Genomic DNA, 18,653 nt, shown 5'->3' on the forward strand with positions numbered 1-18,653 from the left:
TGAGTCTTCTCGGGCGGGCCTCTAAGGCTTTACATAGCGTCATGGCCCTCAATATCGGCACTATAGTCGCGGGATCTCAATCCACACTAGCAGTAATGTCGCAGAATGATAAACTGCAGTCTCGTAACGCCACTATCCTGCCGCTGCTGATACCAAAACACGCTGCCATACATTCCTCCTCCTTATACGAGCCATAACATGATCTTCTCACAAACAAACAAGATTCAAATGCGATTTGTGTGTGGGAAACCGGCTGCTTAATCTTTTCTCATATGCGGAATATAGATGGTGTTACTGCAACGTGCTTTGTGCTGAAATATTAATCAGCAGTGTATCCCAGTACGTGGTGCACTTCACAAAAGTTTGACGTTTTGTTACATGCCGTCTTGATGGTGATGCAATTTCAGTGGCCAGCAGTGTAAGTCGCGAGCTGATATTGCGCACTTTGATGTCAGTGAGTGCTATTGTCATGTGTGTAAGACCTTTTTCATTTGGCTGCTCTTCGTTGAGCTGTCTCGATCTATCGCTCACTTCTCCTCTTCCACCAGCGAGAGCACTTCTGGACAGGCATGTGTGCCACGTCTATAGTTAGTCTTCACAATTTATTGACGGAATTATGACGCCATCATTAAAAAATCTTCATGTTGGACGTTCCATTCAATTCCATCATGGCAGATACAGCAACACTAGATAAATGATTCAAATGAGCGATCAGTCTCTGTTGCAATTATATCGGTGTTTTATTAATTCCAATGACGACCATAATCAATTGGAATTAACAAAACACTGATGTAATTGCAACTGAGACTGGTCACTAATTTGAACAGTTCGTGCTGGCTGGTTTATCACCTGCGGAAAAGTTTCTGGGAGTGTGTAAAGCCTTTTCTCCTTCTTTTCCTACACTTACGAAATACGTTCCTCAACTTCAAATGGCTGTGAGCATTATGGGACTGAACATCTGAGGTCATCAGTCCCCTAGAACGTAGAACTACTTAAACCTAACTAACCTAAGGACAGCACACAAATCCATGCCCGAGGCAGGATTCCAACCTGCGACCGTAGCGGCCGCGCGGTTGCAGACTGTAGCGCCTAGAACCGCTCGGCCACCCCGGCCGGTGCTGAACTCAGTTGTGTAATACACTGTGAGCATGAGCCACGTGAAGGACGTCTCGGATCTGCTACCAAAGAAGAAAATACTGCAAAAGTGCATAGCATGATGATAATGTGCGTTTACAGGTGATTTAAAAAGCTGACACTGGCATATCTGAAGAAGAAGTACAGTACAAAAAGAATTTAATGTGAGGAAGCTTTGTGCATGGTGGGGTGGATACCGATCGTATTCAGTTGCTAAAAAGAATTTCGCAAAAATGTTTAGATCATTGATTTTGTATAAGGATCTCTTAGCGTGAGTCTATGCTCCATCGCTGAGTACTAGGAACGAAACCGGAATGAAACAGACGATGCCCTTGCAAGAAAAACTGACGAAGTCGATTTCATCAGCCTCAAAGATTACGACTAATGTTCGCTGGGTTGTAAAAGGGATTATTTTCATAGGTTACTTTGCAAAAGATGAAGCAGTATCTGGTGGACACTACGCAAATCTTCTGGACCAATTGGATGAAAAAATGTATGGAAAGAGGATTGCAAAATAAAATAAAAAAATATATTTCATCATATAATCCAACTAAATGGAACGACGAGAGATGTGAAGTACGAATTCTTAGAGCATTCATATATTCACCAGATTTGACAAGTCCTGACACTCACTTATTTCTGTATGTAAAGAAATTTGTGTTTCGAAAAAGTGCTGGGTCCAACGAATAGCTTTTTCTCCTTGCCTTCACGTTTTGAGGATGTGGTGTGCAATTGAAGGGATGGTCTGAACGTCTGTATTCATTCCCTTTCTGTGGTGCACAAGCGTGTCTGCCGGGCATAGAGACTCCAACCCTTTCCAAGTTACCGTCCCTGCTGCACTGAGGTGCTTAAAAGTGTAACACAGCGGAATTTAGGCCTGGGATTAAAAGCTTTGTCCAAAGGTGTTTATATTCTGCAAGCAAACCACTAGTCTCGTTCTACAGATACCAATCAGTACTCTCTTGACCATCAGAATTTGGACCAGCTAACGTTCACTCGAATGTTATCATTACAATTGAGAGAAGAAAACGCATTCCACGCAGAAAACCTCTTTGTGTAGTGTTTATAAAATATCAAGATTAATTGCTCAAAGTGGGCACCACTTGGCTAAAAATGTATTGAAATATATGCTAGTAGTACTACATGAAGAAATTGTAGACGCTATTAGAGATAGTCTCAAAGTGTAACTGAAAATCAGTCGTAACCAGACTATGATAAGGACTTATGAATATACCGAAAAAAGAGCAGTACCAGTAAAATTTCAAAGCAAACTCAAAAAGTTTCCCCTTGGCGACGCCTTCTATTTCATACAAGAATTTCTATTATTGTAATATCTTCTGCTGGAAGGAATATCCAAAGAGTGAATGAAAGCCTGATGTTCCTCATTCGATTCTTGAGTGTACTGGCTAGAGGTCTGCATTATCTCCGATTTTTACCGGCGAGTCCCGCTCGCCCCTCTGGCTCTCGGGAGTATGCGGCCGAGCGTCCACTTCCGCCGGCTGTGGGCAGTCGATCGCCAGCGCTCGGCCGAGTGCGCCAAACGCTCGGCCGGTCGCCAGTAACCGGCGGACGCAGTGCCAGCGAGCGGCGCTTCGTCACACTCCTTGAGATCAGAGGCCACCGCTTCACATTAACCACTCACTTATTTCTTTAACAAATGTCTTTCGTTGTTTACTACCAGTTCTATGACCTAAATAATACACTTGTATATGTTACATTTGATGTTTGTTAATATGTTGCAGACTACTGGAGTTTCGCCTTTGAGGTTATCATGTATTCCAGTAATTGTAACGTTAAAAACAGTAATGTCTGTATTTAGTATTTTGTTTCGTTCGGTAGACAAACGGGAACACAGTAGTCTAATCATCGACTATGTGTAGCCTATCTCCAAACTCGGCCACGTATACGTTGTACTAATATTGAATGCAGGATCGGGAAGGAATGACGGAGTTAAAAGTAATACTCACGAAATTTTGTTGCACAGACGTTAATTTCTGAACAAATTATGACCTGTAAAAACGTTACAAGTGAATCATGACTATACAATTCGTTTTTCGTCATTGGTGCTCCCTGATACAGAGGCGTCATTTGTGTTCCTGGAGCTATTACTACCGCTGGCGGTTTGAACTTCTTCCTGTGAAGTCAATGAAACTGGAATCATACATTTATAGAGTTTGAGGAATGTTTCCCTCCTTGTGATTACGTGATATGTTGTGAATACTTACGTAATTGTGATGGATCAATAAGAGATCATCCACCTTGTCTGATACCAGGCACGATCTTTTGCTGGACAGCAGGTGACCGGCCTGGTAAAATTTCTCTCGCTGGCAGCACTAGTGGCAGGAATACAGAAAACTCTTCTGGCTACTACCGACAGCCTTGGAAATAACCCCGCGTGCGTTTTCCACCACTGCAAAATTTGTCCTTCGTCACAGCTACAGTCGGATTTGGAGAGCGAAAGGTACCTGTCGAGTTCATTGGTAGTAACTGTGTGTCCATCTTCGTCGTCCTCATCCGAACTCCAGTCCATCCTGGACTTTTTCATGGGAAGAACTTGGTCACTGTTTACTTGAATGGACTCTAAACATGAATGAAAACATCCGTAAGATATTCCTGTCACCTTCAAAAATGTATACACCATAGTTAGAATTACTGGTTACTAAACGACTATATTTACGGTGACATTTTATATATATCGCACAAATATCAAAACGCATTGTGGAATGTTTAAGCTGCGAAACCTTTCCCAAATATCACATTCTAGACGTAATAAATGTTGATCTAACGAAATGTGGCAGATTAGACAAACAAACATTCGTTTACTAATTGGTTTCAGTGAATGAACCTTACCACTTACGGGCAGTTCCAAGTACAATCGTCGAACTTCAGCATACGCGGCTTGCTTTTCCTCTGCTGTGAGTTTCTTCAAATGACGCCGTGATGGCCATAGAACCGTGGCAACATAATGGATAGACTCAATTTTGCACTTCTCTGTGATAAAGTATGCTGCTCTCCTTTTTATTTTCGCCATGAGCTGCAAAGGAAACCTAATATACATAACTGCACTCCGATAATTCAACAGTTGTATAAAGGATCGTAACCTGTAGAAAGTGTTCTTACCTCGTTGTCACTGTCTAGTGGTTCACAATGATGTAACAGACTCTTGTACCACGGCGGCACACGTTCCAGCGTTGTCATCTTTGCAGTTTCCAAGCCCAAACTCGCGTCTTTAAAGGGGGTTAGAATAGCGACAACGTCTCGTACGCACCCTTCTTGGAACGTTTCTAAGAGTGTCGATTGCCCCCGGGATTCTAGTAGATCTCGAATATCGTCGATTTGACTTATGATGGAATTGAGCATTAACAGTATACTGTTCCACCGAGTTACAGCTTTGACCTGATCTCTTCAAATAGCCTACTATAGCTCTTGCTGATGGTAGACACGACTTCTAAAAACGTGTGACGAAGCGCAGTCATCAAGCAGTGATCAAAGCACGACAAACGGTCGTAAGATTCAAGTGCATTCTTCATATTAGCTCCTTGGCCGGTGGCAAAGTAACATTTCGTAAGATCATTCTTGTTAATTCCTAACTCAAGCATCCGCTCTTCGATTTCGTGCCGTATGTTCTCTCCTGTCTTAGGTACGTCCGGAAACTCGGTTGTTATCAAAACAAGCATTTCCAGCTGCCACTCATCATTCACATAATGCGACGTCACAGTCAAAAAATTTCTCTTCTTGTAGTTACCAGACCACAGATCGGCGTCTAAAGCGCACATTTTGTTCTTTAAGGCACATATTAGCTTGGGCACCATTGTCACCCGTATTTTTTCTGCCTTTTCTTTAATATGCCGCGATACAGTTGTAGGGTGCGGAAGAACATATTCTACACTGACTTTGCCGTAAGTGGCGCCAACATTGATGAGCTCCTGCGAATAAATCTTGAAGCCAGTCTTACTACAAGTATTTAACGGTAGCAAATCTATTCCACTCATATCGACCAACCTATCAACAACAACTTTCTTTATGCTACTTGGTACTGAAAGTGGCCGGTGGACTTGTGTTTCGCATTTACTTTTGCAGTGCCGAATCATACCTGTTGTGCTTGACTGGTACGAAAGTATGGTATCGCGTGTGGTACATTGCACGAAAACAGCAGAAGCCTGCGTGACAGGATCCACTACAAGTGCAAACGATTTCCAAGCTTCACTTTTCGCCTCCTCTTCCGACATGTCTTTCTTCTTCAGGACTAATGAGCCGCTCCTAATTCTCTCCGTAATACTTCTCTTCGTTTCATGAATGGAACGTTTACGACCTATACTTGGCTTATCCATAACGCTGTCTGCACTGCTCAAAGCCAGGTCGTCAACTGCGTTTACACACGGTTTCTAATGCGAATCGGCACTGTAGAGCGCGCGGCGGTTGTACTGTCACCGGCCGAGATTGTGAGTACGCTCGAGCGCCCGGCAGTGCTCGACAGTCCAGCCGATAACCGAGAGGTGGAGGACAACCGGCCACATGGCGCATTAGACGGCCACAGCCGTACTGCAGCGTAGGCCTCTCCCAGCCGTCGAGCAGCGGCACGAAACGGGAAATGCTCGAGCGGTTGTTTTCATCGAAATGCAGAGCTCTAGTACTGGCGTAAGCTGTCGCCAGCACACTGGTCGGCAAAGAGGTTGCGAAAAGATCGATAGTAGGCGCTGGAGCAAGTGCGCTTATCAGGAGAGAGGCCAAAGACAGACTCGCAAGCGACATGCCGCCACACCCTCTCGACTGCAAGTATTTAGATCGCCGCCGCGGACCAGAGGGCTGAGCCGAGTCAGACCCACCTAGTCAGTCTCTAGCTCAGAGTCAGTTGCAGTTACAATCACAGTCACAGTCAGCTCAATTACTAGCTCAGTCACTATTCTAATTGGCGTCTGTCAGTTCACGTCACTGGCTATGGGAGAGTAGTGTTTATAGCAGGATTTGTACTTCACCAGCTGGAAGGCTAATGTGGACTGTTATGGAAGTACCTGTATCATAAGACATGGACTAGCTTAGAGATAAGTAGCTTACTGTTCTGGTAAATAAAGAACCCTGTCAATACTTGTGTGCAGTTGTGTTGTTGAGCCGGCTGCGGTGGCCGTGCGGTTCTAGGCGCTTCAGTCCGGAACCGCAGGGCTGCTACAGTCGCAGGTTCGAATCCTGCCTCGAGCATGGATGTGTGTGCTGTCCTTAGGTTAGTTAGGTTTAAGTATTTCAAAGTTGTAGGGGGCTGATGACCTAAGATGTTAAGTCCCATAGTGCTCAGAGCCATTTCAACCATTTTTTGTTTTGTTGAAAGAGGATAACGTCCACCAGACAACATCCTCTCCTTGCTTCCCCTGGTACAAGACTCTAAAGTGGCAATGATGACACAACACTCTATAGTTCTCAGTCTTTTAGCCGTTCTGATGTATTTAAAAAGACCCAACCATTTCCTAGCCATTTTTATTTGTAAATAAAACGAAATGAAAATGTAATGAGTAGGCACCAATCACAAAGCAAACTTAAAAAATTCGCTTCTCCTAGCAAATAATATAAATAAAACCTATGGAAAGGAGCAAAGTAATGTCTTGAAATTTTGAATACACAAAGCGAAATCATGAAGTCCTTATGTCATAGTTACGAAAATTCAGTGTTAGTTTCTACTCATAAAGAGAAGATTGCAGTGCTTAATTTTGTCACTGGTGTAAACTTCAGAAAATACTTCTGTCACCGACGTAAGAAAACGTACCTAGCAAAGAAGTCAAATATAAATAAAACCTACCGAAAGAGAATAAAAGCAGTGCTGTTATGTTTTTAATACACAAAACAAAACTGATAAATCCTTATATTAGTCAAGTAAATTCACTGTTAGTTTATGTGTGTAAAGACAAGACTGCAGCGCTAAACTCTGTCAAAGACGTTAGTTTCCGAAAATACACCTGTCAATGAATCAGAAATACTAACAGTACCATCTATTGTTTGTTTGCCCGCCCAGTTAGCCGTTCGGTCTACGCGCTACTTCCCGAGCGGGAAGGCGCGCCGGTCCCCGGCAAGTATCTCCCAGGCGGATCAGTGTCCGAGGTCCGGTGTGCCGGCCACCCTGTGGATGGTCTCTAAAGCGATTTTCCATCTGCCTCGGCGAATGCGGGCTGGTTCCCCTCATTCTGCCTCAGTTACACTATGTCGGCGATTGCTACGCAAACACCGTCTCCCCGTACATGTACACCATAATTACTCTACCACGCAAACATTTGGGGCTCCACTCTTCTGGTATGAGACATTCCTGGGAAAGGGGGAGGGAGGGGCGGGGGGTTGGGCCCACTGGGGACCGAACCGCACAATAGCCCTGCTAGGTTTGGTGTGGGGCGTCAGTGGGGTGGGAAGACTGCTGTGGCCTGTTGTGCGTTTGTGGATCACTGGGGGCTACCGCGGGACGAAGCCTCTCTGTCGTTTCTAGATCCCCGGTTGAAATACACAATACAATTCTTAGCGTGTAGGCTTTCACGGCCGGCGTCTTCAGTAATTAAAATTTCCGGGCTAAGAGGCCGTGGTCCAGTATTTCTACTATTGGACCACGGCCTCTTAGCCTGGAAGTTTTAATTACTGACACAATACAATTGTTTCTATAGTGTACAACGCCATGACGATTAAATATCCAAACTTTAAATTACAATATCTTTCTTTCCTGTTCCTATTTTGATGAAATATAGCCTATATGTTGCCCCAGGAGACGCTTAAATTGTCTGTGAAACCCCCCATGAAAATTCGTGTAGTAGTTTTGGAGATCAGGGTGTTCAAACAGACGAATAGACCGACACAACGGTTTCAGATAAAACTTTTAATTACAACATCTTTTGTTCTGTTATACAATTTGGACGAAATAAAGCCTACATATTTGCCCAAGGTATGGTCAAGCTACAAGTGAAAAATCTCATGAAAATTCGTCCAGCAGTTATGGAGATTAGCGCATTCAAACAGATAGACCCGATAGTTCTATAGTTTTATTAGTGTTATTATTGTTATTATACGAGGGCTATGCGGAATGTAAGGTCCGACATGTTGCGAAATGGAAACTACAGTGAAAATCAAAATCGTTTTATTTGCAACGGTTAGCTACACCTTCCAGCTACTTCTCTACACAGCCGCTGCTACACCTTAGACATTTGTCGTAGCGTTGTACCAGCTTCCCAACACCATCTTCATAGGAAAGTAGCCGCCTGTACTTTGCGTCATTTCTATACGCTGGTCTGCAGTTCGTTGTCTGCGCCAAAATGTTGTCTCCATAGCCAGCGGTTCATGTGAGCAGACATGAACATCAGAGGGAGCCAAGTCCTGGCCGTATGGTAGGTGGTCAAACACTTCCCATCAGAAACGCTGAACGGGCGTACTCATTACCCCTGCTGTGTACGGCCGAGAATTGTCGTGAAGAAGGAAATGTATGACAGGTACGTTATGTGGGCCTGCATGAAATCAGGCGAAACCTCTCAGCGGGCGCCCATACTTGGCGACAGACGCTACTGCTCTACACATCTTTGCGTGACACGATCGACAGGCATACTAGAGGCACTGCCCAAGACACATGTGCAGAGGTTCATCCGATTTTCACTCTCATTTCCATTTCGCAACCTGTCGGACCGTACTTTCCGCATAGCCCTCATATATGTTCAAAGTGAATACTTGAAACTAGAAAATAACTGAAATATGTGCAATACTCACAAAATTCAGTATTTAACACTTAAAATTATGAAAATAAATTAAGTTGAATGTGAATGTGTGTTAATCCAAGCGCTACATCGTAAACGACAATCGCTGTTTGTTGTGCTGAAATAAACAATTGACTCTAAGTAATGAGAAGTGTGAGATCATACACATCAGTCTAAACGAAATCTGTTAAACTTCCGTAACACGATAAATCACACAAATCTGAAGAGCGTCAGTTGAATGAAATACCTGGGGATAACAATTACCAACAGCTCAGACTGAAGCGATCACATAGAAAATGTTTTGAGGACTGGGAACCAAATACTGTGTTTTATTGGCAGAACCCTTGTGAGATGCATCGGATCTACTACAGAAATGGCCTACACTACGGTTGTCCCACCTGTTCTGTAGTATTGTTGCGCAGTCTGGGATCCTTACCAGATTCATGGAGGACATCAAAAAAGTTCAAAGAAGGGTAGCTCGTTTTGTACTTTAGCGAAATAGGGTAGAGAGTGTCACGGATGCGATACGCGAGTCGAGTTGGCATTCTTCATTCGTGCGAGACCTTATTAATAAATTCCAGACACCAGCTTTCTCTTCCAAATTCGAAAATATTTTATTGACGCCAATCTGCATAGGGCAAAACGATAATCGTAATAAAATAAAAGAAATAAGGACTGCACGGAAAGATTTAAGCGTTCAGTTATCCTGCACGCCGTTCGAGAATGGAAAGGAACGTAGAGAAATAGACTGAAGCTTGTTCGGTGAACTATCTGCCAAGTACTGAAGACTGAATTACAGAGGAATCATGTATATGCAGAGGTAAACGTAGAGTTTTCGGTAGTGTAGGGTATATTAACGCATTACAGTATGTTGTAAACGCTTTATGGACCAAAATTATCAAAACAAACAGAAATTGCCTTTATTTCTCCAAGACATAGTGACACTGAAATAAACTGCTTTCTTTAAGCAGATTCTGCTAACTACTGTGAACATTCAGAAACGAAAAACATGGCTCATCGAGTTTAGTTTATTCACAGACCTAGGAAAAATTAATTTTGAGTGTATATATATGCGAGATAAGGACTGAGTCGGGTAAGGTAGTTGCAAACGACTAGATAGGCGGCATAATAAATAACAGGACAAGAGGGAAGGCGTGGAATCCTTTTTGTAAACTAAATAGGGCTTTCATACTAACCGTCAAAATGGCTCTGAGCACTATGGGACTTAACTTCTGAGGTCATCAGCCCCCTAGAACTTAGAACTACTTAAACCTAACTAACCTAAGGACATCACACACATCCATGCCCGAGGCAGGATTCGAACCTGCGACCGTAGCGGTCACGCGGTTCCAGACTGTAGTGCCTAGAACCGCTCGGCCACCCCGGCCGCCAAAACCAACGGTTCGATGTGTCTGTAAAGGAAAGATGACAGTCATTGCGTATTTACCCATTTTGACTGATGCCAGCGAAACAATGATTTTAAACTAAAAATCGTTTAAAAGAACTGCGGAATGCTCAGAGAGCAAAGGAAAGCCGGCCGGGGTGGCCGTGCGGTTCTAGGCGCTAGAGTCTGGAACAGCGCGACCGCTGCGGTCGCAGGTTCGAATTCTGCCTCGGGCATGGATGTGTGTGATGTCCTTAGGTTAGTTATGTTTAAGTAGTTCTAAGTTCTAGGAGGCTGATGACCTCAGAAGTTGAGTGCTCAGAGCCATTTGAACCATTTTGAACAAAGGAAACATCTCTGATGGGAATTGCTGGAAGATACAAGAAGAAGAAAAACCACATGGATCAGATGCAGACTGGAGTGAAATGCGTAATTACCACTCTAATGAAAATGGAGAATGGTATGGGAGGGGAATAACGTAATGCAGATGTTGGTAAAACGTGTGAAATATTCTGTTACATTCGTATTTGGAATGGATTAGCTGCAGTGAGGCTTTCGAACAAACCAGATGAGAAGCTGTGAAGAAAACTGCCATTAGGGTCGTTGCGACTTCGGGTACAGGCACTCTAGTTAAGTTAGGTGAAGATTTAGTGGAGCGGACGGCGCAGCGGGTGTCTCTAGCGCTCAGAGGGTTGGCTGTTTGTGGCCACACGGCGAACAGATAAGAGTCTATGAACTGGAAATCCAAGAGCTTTTAAAGATGGAGAATCCGGACTTCCCGTCACTGACGTCACAGCCGTAGGGACGAGCTGGCTGAACGAGTGACTGGCTCTCTCGTAAGTATTTGAACACATGGCTGCAGACGACGACTCGTGTCACGTGAAGTGTGCGTGGAAACAGAGCAGGAAGCTTCCGTTTTCTACGCCTTACCTCTATCTACAGCTCTCTGACATTTTCAGTTTGCCACTGTCTTCTTATGTAATTTGTAGCTGAAGAAGAACAGTCGACCCTTGGGGAGAGAGCAATTTCTGTCTAGTGGAATGTTTAACCTAAGTAAACGATCAGGATAAGTAAACAATCAGGAAGGAATGAGAATTCACATATCGATACTGCGCACAGTTAAAAATCTGTGTTACAGCAATTCAAAGTTCCACAACAAATTTGCTAAATTTTGTAACTTTGAAGGAAACAATTTGAGTGTTCCGAAAGTGTTCAGACTTTTGTGGTCACTTGCTGTCGTATCTTTTTAATTTCACACTGAAAATAACGTTTTCTGGTAGGGAACATGGAGCATTGTAGGTCGCTGTGTTAATTCAGTGTCTCAGGCATAGGTCTCACGTTGGGATTATGTCTTCCAAGACAATAAGTCATACTGTCACAGGGTGGTAAATCAAAATCTGTGAATACTATCGCTGTATACAGATTTTAGTTCGGAAAAAAATTCAATGGACTGACCAAAGAGGCAAACAAAATGAGATGCCAACGAAGCAGACGATATATTAACTGTCGATGGACGCTTGCCGCATACACTAATCAGACAGAACATTATGACCACCTGCCTGACAGCCAGTATATCAACTTTTGGCACGGACGGCACAGCGATGCGTCGTTTCATGGAAGCAGTGAGGCCTTGGTAGGTCGCTGGAAGTAACTGACACCACATCTACACCCACAAGTCACCCAATTCCCGTGAATTCTTGGGAGGAGGCGCTGAGCTCTGACGCCACATTCAGTCACATCACAGATGTTTTCGATCGGGATCAGATGTGGCGAGGTGGGGCGCACATCAATTGGAATTCGCCACCGTGTTCCTCGAACCACTTCACCACACTCCTGGCCTTGTGACATAGCGCATTATTTTGTTGCAAAAAGCCACTGCCGTCGGGGAACATGATCGTCATGAAGGGGTGTACGTGGTCTGCAATTAGTGTACCATACACTTTGGCCGTCTTGATGCCTTGCACGAGCTCCATTGGCTCCATAGATGCTCACGTGAGTGTTCGCCAGAGCGTAATGGAGTCACCGCCAGCTTGTCTCCGTCCCGCATTGCAGGTGTCAAAGAGCCGTTCCCCTGGAAGACGACGGATTCGCGCCCCTCCATCGGCATGATGAAGAAGGTATCGGTCTTCATCAGAGTATCCAATGCCCAGCCAGTGCGCCAACGTCCAGGGCCGATGGTCACGTACCTATTTCAGTCGTAGTTGCCGATGTCGTGGTGTTAACATTGGCACACGCCTGGGTCGTCGGTTTCGGAGGCCCATTGTTAGGATCGTTCGGTGCACTGTGTGCTCAGACACACGTGTAGTCTGCCCAGCGTTGAAGTCTGATGTAAGTTCCGCCACAGTCTGCCGCCTGATTTGTTTTATCAGCCTGCCCAGTCTACCACGTCCGACCTTGGCAATGAGAGGTGACCGGCTAGCCCCACGACGTCCGGACGTGGTTTCACCTTGGTTTCGACACGTGTTGGAGACATTCGCCACAGCACTCCTCGAACGTCAGACAAATCGTGCAGTTTCCGAAATGCTCGTGCCAAGCCGCTGGGGCTTCGCCAGTCTACACACCGTGCATCTGTCTGATTGTCATTCATTTCCCGCCAGGCGATGCTGTTATCGCAACAGAGTGCATTACACACTTAAAGCAGGAGAAATGGGAAAAAATGGAGAGAAACAACAGCGAAGAATCCTTTGAAAAATTCTAGGGCCTGCCATAGACGAACATGGAACCTAAAAATTAAGAAACGGAAAAGAACATTAAAAAATTTGCAAAACCTCAGACACAATGTGGGGAAGGTTATTCTGTTTCTTTGGAGATGTTAACCGGAAGGACGACAGAAGATTAAGCAAAAAAGTCTCCCAGCATTAAAATAACAAGGACATAAAAAGTCAGTGTAGCAGAGACACTCAAAAAGGCTTAGAATAGGTGAACATAACTGAAGAAGGCACTCAGCACATAGAAAAATTGAGAACGAAAATATAAAGCTTCATAGATTTTCAAGGTAAAGAGAGAAAATGTGGAAGCGTCTTCACCCAAGAAGAGAAACAACAGCAGAGGGAGAGAAAGGAAAAGTGTTGGTGACAGAGGATGAACAACTTTATACGAAAGAACATTCCTCTGAGAAACTGTTTTACGTGTTTCGGAGTTAGATAGTACGAGGCGTGAAGAAGAAAGGGCTTGCTGCTCCGTCCAGTATCTCTCTTTAAAATGGGTTTATTTGCAAGGGATGATATAAAATGCAGCTGATGATTGTTCGTGCTTGATACCCATCTATCCCTCGGAGAAGTGAAGTCCTTTTGATGCCAAAGACGGTGCTGTACCGTATTAGGTAAACGTTCGTACTACACTGCTACGTGAAAGTTAAGGACGAAAGTAACTTATGAGTGACGTGTGAGTGAGAAGTAACATATCTCGATGAAACTTGGACCGTACATAGAAAGAACTACATTGAAGAGTCAAAGAGCCAAGAGCTGGTACACTTGCCTAGTAATGTGTAGGGCCCCCACGAGCACTCAGAAGTGCCGCAACACGACGTGGCGTGGACTTGACTAGTGTCTGAAGTACTGCTGGAGGGAACTGACGCCATGAATCCTGCAGGGCTGTCCATAAATCCGTAAGAGTACGATTGGGAGGAGATCTCTTCTAAATAGCACGTTGCAAGGCGTCCCACGTATGCTCAATAATGTTCATGTCTTGGGAGCCTGGTGGCCAGTGGGAGCGTTTAAACCGAGAAGAGTGTTCCTAGAGCCACTCTGTAGCAATTCTGGACATGTGGGGTGTCGCATTGTCCTGCTGGATTTGCCCAAATGCGTCGGAATGCACAATGGACATCATTGGATGCAGGTGATCAGACAGGATGCTTACGTACGTGTCACCTATCAGAGTCGTATCTAGACGTATCAGGGGTGACATATCACTCCAACAGGTCACGACCCACACCGTTACAGATCATCCACCAATCTCCTGCTGACATGCAGGGTCCATGGTTTCATGATGTTGTCTCTATACCAATACACGTCCATCCGTTCGGTACAATTTGAAACGAGACGCGTCCGTCCGGGCAACATGTTTCCAGTCATCAATAGTCCGATGTCAGTGTTGACGGGCCCAGGCGAGGCGTAAAGCTTTGTATCGTGTAGTCATCAAGGATATACGAGTGGGCCTTTGGCTCTGAAAGCCCATATCGATTATGTTTCATTGAATGGTTCGCACGATGACACTTGTTGATGGCCCAGCATTGAAGTCTGCAGCAGTTTGTGGAAGGGTTGCACTTCCGTCACGTTGAACGATTCTCTTCAATCGTCGTTGGTCCCGTTCTTGTAGGATCTTATTCCGGCCGCAGCGATGTCGGAGATTCGACGTTTTACCGGATTTCTGATATTCACGGTACACTCGTGAAATGGTCGTACGGGAAAATCCCCACATCATCGGTACCTCGGAGATGCCGTGTCCCATCGCTCGTGCGCCGACTGTAGCACCACGTTCAAACTCACTTAAATCTTGACAACCTGGCATTGTAGCAGCAGCAACCGATCTAACAAGTGCGCCAGACACTTGTCGTCTTATACAGGCGATGCCGACCGCAGCGCCATATTCTGCTTGTTTACATATACGCATTGAATACACATGCCTATAGCAGCTTGTTTGGCGCTTGAGTGTAGTAGAGTGTAGTAGAGAATGTAACCGAAAGAAACAGAACTGACACTTTAACTGAAAGACTGTAATTGCAATGAAGTCACCGCGATTTCTGATGGTCCCTTGGACATTACAAAAGGGGGTACATTGTTCGTAATAGTGTGTGTGATCACCACAGACAGTAATGCTTGCTCTGCAAGGTGCTTCCATGCTGGGCGCCAGGTTCCTGTGGTAGGGGGTTCTGTTCCTCCACCAGTGAGGTTGACATCTGCTGGATTGTCGTTGGTGCATGTGTTGGCGCTGCAGTACGTCTCCCGAGTACATTCCATACGTGCTCGATGGGATTTGAGTCGAAGGAACGAGCTGAACCCTCCATTCACAGGATATGCCCTCGTTGCAAGACCTCCTCCACCTGTGTCGCTCGATGCGGTTCCCATTGCCATCCATGAAAATGACGTCAGGGACAAACGCACTGCTGAAAAGACCCAGATCGGGAAGGAGCACAATAACATTTACCGATGGGTGTTCCGCCTTGATAGATTTGGAGATCGGGACGTACACGCGCCATTATCCCTCCTCACCCCATAACATGTAGAGCAACACAACGATCATATTCGGCAATGCTGGACATATCCTCATATGGGGAGAGTTGGGCAGACGTAATGCAGCCAAGAACATTGTCGAAGGTGATCCTTTTGGTGGTCCAGGTCCTATTGTGTGGTGAGGTATAACGTTACTTGGGCTCACTGACTTCGAAGACCTTGACCACGGCACATTCACCGGTCAGTGCTGTTGTGGCAGTGTACTCGTTCCTCCATGCGCTTCTTTGATCCAGGGTGCACTGTTACGGATGGTAATGGATGATGAAACGATACAGCATGTATCAGCCCAGATGGGGGAGCGCATGGGACCAGAAGATATTCGGCCAGTCACCTGCCCACTTCCCCCAGCTTAAATCCCACGGAGTACATGTGGGATGTGTTGGGGAGACATGCTGCGGCACGTCCATGTGCGCGAAAGACCGTCAAGCAGCTGTCAAGTGGAGGGTGGTGGGGGGAAGGGGGGGGGGAGGCGGCTGGGACGGCCTACCACAAAAACGTTTTACCAACCTGGTGGGCAGCATGGATCCACTTTGCGAAACATTCATTGCCGTCTGTGGTCATCACACACCATATTAAGGAGCATGACCTGTCTTCTGTAATGAGCAGGAACGATGAAGTGATGGCTTCAGTGAAATTCTTGTCTTTTTTTTTTTTTTTTTTTAGAAAAAAAAAAAGGTTCAGATGGCTCTGAGCACTATGCGACTTAACAGCTGAGGTCATCAGTCCCCTAGAACTTAGAACTACTTAAACCTAAGGACATCACATACATCCGGCCGGCGTTGTCTTTCAATACGAATGCAATTCCTGTTCGTATTACTGCGGACTTCTCTCATTTAGCTTCTCTAGTTGAAATGGCTCTGAGTACTATGGGACTCAACATCTTAGGTCATAAGTCCCCTAGAACTTAGAACTACTTAAACCTAACTAACCTAAGGACATCACACACACCCATGCCCGAGGCAGGATTCGAACCTGCGACCGTAGCAGTGCCGCGGTTCCGGACTGCAGCGCCAGAACCGCTAGACCACCGCAGCCGGCTAGCTTCTCTAGTTAAATGCAAGTGCGCATTAAAGTAGTGGAGGGGCGGAGGGGGCGATGGCCCCCTCCTAGAGTAAAAACTACATTAAAATCAAATGCTAATTTTTCCAATCTACGTAAAAGATAATCATGGGAATTTAGAGTCTCGGTCAGTAGATTTAGTCATTTAATTTAGTATTCCTCTGGGCACCTTACTTTGTGCGCCCGCGAGAGAATATTCTACCTGTGCCAGTGGCTTATGCTCTCCCTCATGTTTGTAACAGATCTTCGAAGGGAAAAGAAAAATTCTGTATGGAATAAATATGATTAGTAGTGGCAAACAATTAAGTTATATATATGTGACAGGCGTAAGACATAATATCTCAGATAATTTTTGTTTCTAAAACAAAAGACAAAAACTTTCAATTATTATTCTTGTGTTGTCTCTGTTAGAGTTTGGAGAGGACAAATTATTTAGTTGATAAAGTAAGTCATCAAAAGTGTCGATGTTTTATGTAAAATGACAGTACACCGAACCAATTGCTTGTGTCGTAAACAATTTCGATTTGTGTAGTAATATTTCGCAGCAATCAGCGCGAAGATAATCGACGAAGGATAATGGCCGTTAACTAACATTTTATTAGAGTTCTCATGTTATAATCTGTGTTCTTCTAGACCAGCATCCTGTATCTTTTTAATATCGAAATCTGATGTTTCCTCGTCCTGCGACCGTAAGCTACAAAACAACATTTTGTTTTAATTGCGAGAGCCGTTATTCCGTCGAGGCTTTGCAAAGATCACTAAAAAGAAGGTCACCATAAAAGTCAAACAAAGTTACATTAATATTAAAACGAAGTTCTATTTGAGAGACCGCAACTCAGACCTGTAATACGAATATTTATCTCATTTCACGACTAAGCCAAGCTTTATGTTCGAATTGTGGACGTCAAATATTAACAGGGCTTCCCGATCTGCGACAGCAGCACGCTTTACAATATATACTCTTTCTGAGTAACTTCTTTTAACCGGTCGCTGTGACGGAGCGGCTCTAGCCGTTTCAGTCCGGAACCGCGCTGCTACTACGGCCTCAGGTTCGAATCCTGCCTCGGGCATGGATGTGTGTGATGTCCTTAGGTTAGTTAGGTTTAAGTAGTTGTAAGTCTAGGGGACTGATGACCTCACATGTTAAGTCCCATAGTGCTTAGAGCCATTTTGATCTTGCTTTTAACACAGAGCTAAAATCAGAATAAAATACTTTTAAAACTATACTTCTTAATTTGTAGACAGTTATATTATTGCCAGCTTAGTTCGTAAACAGTCAACAAATTAAGAACAATCTGTATATAGAGAAAGCAGTAAAGGAAACAAAATAGATATTGGGAGTAGGAATTAAAATCCATGGAAAAGAAATAAAAACTTTGAGGTTCGCCGATGACATTGTAATTCTGTCAGAGACAGCAAAGGACCTGGAAGAGCAGCTGAACGGAATGGACAGTGTCTTGAAAGGAAGATATAAGATGAACATTGACAAAAGCAAAACCAGGATAATGGAATATAGTCGAATTAAATTGGGTGATCAGGAAATGAAACGCTTAAAGTAGTAAATGAGTTATGCTATTTGTGTAGCAAAATAAGTGATGATAGTCGAAGTAGAGAGGATATAAAATGTAGACTGGTAATGGCAAGGAAAGCGTTTCTGAAGAAGAGAAATTTGTTAACATCGAGTATAGATTTAAGTGTTAGGAAGTCGTTTCTGAAAGTATTTGTATGGAGTGTAACCATGTATGGAAGTGAAACGTGGAGGATAAATAGTTTGGAGAAGAAGAGAATAGAAGCTTTCGAAATGTGGTGCCACAGAAGAATGCTGAAATTTCGATGGGTAGATCACATAACTAATGAGGAGGTATTGAATAGAATTGTGGAGGACTTTGTGACAGAACTTGACTAGAAGAAGGGATCGGTTGGTAGGACATGTTCTGAGGCATCAAGGGATCACCAGTTTGGTATTGGAGGGTAGCGTGGAGGGTAAAAATCCTAGAGGGAGACCAAGAGATGAAAACACTAAGCAGATTCAGAAGGATGTAGGTTGCAGTAGGTACTGGGAGATGAAGAAGCTTGCGGAGGATAGAGTAGCATGGAGAGCTGCATCAAAACAGTCTCAGGACTGAAGACCACAAC

The sequence above is a fragment of the Schistocerca serialis genome, chromosome 5, assembly GCF_023864345.2.
Source record: "Schistocerca serialis cubense isolate TAMUIC-IGC-003099 chromosome 5, iqSchSeri2.2, whole genome shotgun sequence".
NCBI lineage: Eukaryota > Metazoa > Arthropoda > Insecta > Orthoptera > Acrididae > Schistocerca > Schistocerca serialis.